At 35.0% G+C, this 4473-nt stretch overlaps 1 protein-coding gene across 1 annotated transcript in view; it reads left to right on the forward strand.

The window, feature by feature from the left end:
• The first annotated feature begins 380 nt into the window (after window positions 1-380).
• FLRT3 (fibronectin leucine rich transmembrane protein 3) overlaps window positions 381-4473 on the forward strand; it is a 13920-nt gene continuing 9827 nt past the window's right edge. Inside the window, exon 1 of the mRNA XM_053712127.1 lies at window positions 381-708. The gene's annotated coding sequence lies outside the window, so the exon portion shown is untranslated. The remainder of the gene's footprint in view (window positions 709-4473) is intronic.

Raw genomic sequence — 4473 nt, forward strand, 5'->3', positions numbered from 1 at the left:
TATTCAAATCTGGAAACTACATCCAAAAACTACCATTGATCTGTGTTTTGTAAATTTAACGTCCCATCTTTAATAGTATAAGCAATAATCATCTATAGACTAATCTATTAGCAATGCTACATTTTCATACCAATAATGATAATAACAAAATAGTCCCTTCTTAAAATATTTTAAATTGCTCCAAAAAAAAAGGTATGAATTCACATTATGTGCTGTTCATTTACATCATAACACACTACAGAAACGTGTTTTTTTTTCTCTCTGTGTAACTCATCACAGCTTCAGTATAAAACAGCAAGCAGGAGAAGTGCAGAATTCAGTTTTGATCTGCTCTGTTGAAGAGAGCATCTTAGCTTCCTGCGCCCTCTAGTGGTTGCTATGCGCAGTCAGGCTGCCGAGGAGGTTACCTCACTGGGGAAGGGCTATCACTAGCCCAGCCTATTCGTGACATCAGCTACACACAGATCCACTGCGAGGTGCTGCTTTAACTTCAGACTTTGAGGTGGGCTGTATGGACTAACTGGAATGTTTTCCCTTCCCGCACTACTGAGAGTAAAAGGAATGACTTTGCCTGGTACAAGCTCTCATTAGCTGGCTGCCTTTTTTGTACATTTCTTCTGCACAATAAGGACTGTAATACATTTCTAGTGGAATTACTTCTGTATCTGTACTAAATCAGGATTTTACCCTCTGCTGCTAATATTCCAGGTAAGCATTTGCAATGATGTATATGTTTTTTCTCTCACTATTAATAAGGGGTATTCATTTCTTCTATCTCTACAAATCTGAAAAAAGGCTGGTTTAACAATACTTTGTTGCCAAGTTGTGACAAGCAAGTGTTTTTTTATTTTATGGTTATAACAGTATTGACAGAGAAGGGAAATATATTCTAAGCAGAGATTCTAGTTTGCCAGTGTCGCTCCCTATCAGATAAAGTTTCCCTAGCAAAGCAAGAATATGTTTTCCTGTAATAATTCTATATTTTCTAGTGTAGTCATAAGTGTATGTGTGGTATGTCCATACAATAGACCTTTTCTACAGCTTAGAAAGGAAATCAATAATCCTTCAGACCCGGAATGTGTACATGGAAAGCCCAGATCTTGCTTTTGTAAACCAGCAGACTTTGCACAACGTAAATGAACAGCTACACCTAGATTTCAAGTCCTGAATTGCTGTAGAAACTATAATTCACAATACCCCAGCATTGCAAGCTTCACTTGCTTTATTTTACCCCCCTAGTTAAAGAGCTTAATTCTATCCAGAATCCCTTTTATTTGTAGACATCTTACCACATTTCATTGCTTTGGCAAGTGAAGGATGTGACCAGCCTAGCAATGCTTGGGAAGCAGACAGATAAAGCAAGGCTTAAGGGCACAGTATTGTGCAAGCACAGGGACCCCACTGGGAAGGGGGAATTATGCTGGTAAATATACTCCACAGCACTGACAATACATTTAGAACTCAGCACAGAATGTGGAAGCCTTACTGACCACCCCCCCCCCAATATTGATGACTTTAATTCTAGAGTCTATTTGTACATTTGTCTACAAATCTAGATTCTAGTTCTGATTTTAGTGTATTCACAAAGCAAGAGGGTTAAGCTCTGTCCCTCCCTGGCTTCTACCCATGGGTTGCAGCTGCTAAGATCCCTTACTGTTAGTGCATAATGCACAAATTAAACAGGCTGGCTTCAGCAAGGGCTCTGCTTAGAGAGGGGATACCACTGCTTCATTTATCTAGCAAGAAGATTAATCCCTGCAAATGTATTCATTCAGCATTAGTGCCTAATCGTGTTATTACCATAATCTAGGGAAAGCAAAGGCTGGGATTTTACAGAGTAGCACTAATATTGATAAAATAGCATAAATATACACTTATATACATTGTGTGTGTGTGTGTGTGAAATGAGTTAAAGTCTTTTAAAAGCTAAATGGTTAATGCAATTATTTGGTAATTTAGCATTTCTATTTTTACATTTATTATAACACTTTTATAAAACATGACCCTGAGATTAACTATTTAAGAAGCAGTAGATTCACCAGTTGCATATCTATCAAACACTATTTCATTACAAATGTGACAGTCTGGGTGCAGACACCTATTTGTGTATAATTGTCCATCTCTTGATGGTAATAGCTCTGTAGCCAAATCAAAAAGGGTGATCTGAATTTGGTTATATTCTGGCTGCTGTCAGACTTTGTTATCAGACTATTAATTATCTATTCCCCTGGTCCCCTTTTCTCTGTACTACACTGTCCAATCAGATAAAGTCCAATTATGCTCGCCATCTAGCGCCTGCGGGTGTGCAGCCCTAACGAACATAACTCTCCCTTAGGATTGAAAACACAATTATCAGTTTAGGCAAACTGAATGGAAAAAAAAATCTCTCCATGAAAAGACAGAATTGTTTAGAGCCACACTGTAATGGGTTGGCTGACTTAGTGGTCAATGTTAGAAAGAAAAGCTACCTCTGTTTAAATCTTAGTATGGTGCATACCTTGTATAAGACTTTCAAGAAACAATAAAATACTTTCTAAAAAAAATATACTAGCATGTGACATCTATTGACTATCAGTTTGTGGAGATGGAATAATAAATCATTTTTAGAATTAGATTGTGTACACCTCATCAACAAAACAACTTAAATATGGGTATTTAATGTTGAGACAGAAATGATAAAAATGGTATGAAATGAATCTAGGTACTGTACACAATATTTATAAGAGCTGTTGTAAAAGTCACATAACTTCTTTGTGTTTTCTGGCCCCAGGCTACATAATTTAGCCAGCAGGCGGTGGCTGCAAAAATAATCTTTTCAGTTTAGTCACTTTTGCACTATTTTTGTTAGCTGTATTGTCAGCACTAATGGCTAAATAACTGCCATAGTTGATGAAATCAACATAGCCATTAGGACTTAACAAAGTCCTTCAAAGAGAGAACTTTTTACTTTTTCTTACAGACACTACTGTTATGCACAACAGGAGACTTTGTTGCAATTAAATCCAGGGAAAAAATGGACAGAAACAGCGAGTGTCTGACTTGGTCTCTATATAAAATAGGAATCTGGCTGAGTGTACCACCCCCAAGTGGGCATAGGCTCAGCTGGAGAGACGCTGCAGTAGATTTCAACTCTTTGTGAAACTTATTAGTTATTTTATGTGTTTTTCATTCTATGGGAAAGAAGAATACAGGGCTATGTAAAATGGTTGATTTTTAAAGGGCCCTGTTATTCATTTTATTTTGGAATTTGCAAATTTAGTTTCAATACATTTTATAGCAAATTTCACTTAAGATTATTTTAAAAATATAAAACAGCTTTGTATTTGGGATTATGAAAGTATTTCTGATTTATGCTTATAGAGCATAAAGTATAGACATTTATATTGTATAACTTGAATAAGGAATATAAATACCTATCTTTTTGTATAACCTAATATACAAGTCTCCTTCAAACTATGTTAATGTCACAACTAAATATAAGGAAATGTGAATCAGACACTGAACAAAAACATACTATAGAAAGAAGAACCTGATATAGTTTTAAATAGCTTATGTTTTTTTTTTTTCCAGTGTTGCAAAATATAAGATTTTATACTTACTGGAGAATTTACAAAAAAAGAGAAGTACAGGGAGAATTTATAAAAAATGTAGATATAATTTTGGGACGTATGTTCTGGGATTTGTTCTGTGGAACACGTAGCCACTTGTTACGCCTTAAGGTGAAGTGTCAGGCATTTGATTAAGTCATAGGCAGGTAGTTCTCCACTTAACTCAAATATTTCCTGCACTTGCAGAGACAATACGAGTAATTGTTTTTTTTTTCTCTGTAACTGAACATGTTTCCTTGGTAACTTTCAAGTGCATTAACAATTTGTTTGCCACATAGGTCTACATTACCTAACATATCTAATAAATTGAAGCCCTCTCTGTCAAAAATGGAGTTAAACCCCATGGTTTAACAATTTGTATGAAATGTGCAATTTGTAACATGTCCCAAAGAAATGCAAAAGCCACAACATAATCTGGTAGCACATCAAACATTCCAGGTGAATTGGATTTATTTTCTTCTGAAAACAATTATAGACATGTAAGATTTTTATGAGATACAAGTAATACTTATAAACATTACAGTCACTTTTTTGTTTCTTTTAGAACTGGTAATTAATACAGAAACAATTATTGTACATATCATCATGTTTTAACTGGATATTGTGTATATAGATTTGTTATAAAAGCAGTGATCCCTATACAAGATTCATACATGTTGAGATTGTTGCTTCCCCTCACAACATACACATAAAATCATGTCCCCTTGACTATACCACACAGCAGAAGAGAAATACAAAAATACTAATAATAAAGATGTGTGTGTGTGTGAGCAACATAGATATTAACAATATATATAATCCTGTGTTTTTTTTTCAATTTTGCTGGCTACATAAGCAATACATTGATGCTTTATAATTGTAAGTT

The sequence above is a fragment of the Bombina bombina genome, chromosome 4, assembly GCF_027579735.1.
Source record: "Bombina bombina isolate aBomBom1 chromosome 4, aBomBom1.pri, whole genome shotgun sequence".
Taxonomy (NCBI): Eukaryota; Metazoa; Chordata; class Amphibia; order Anura; family Bombinatoridae; genus Bombina; species Bombina bombina.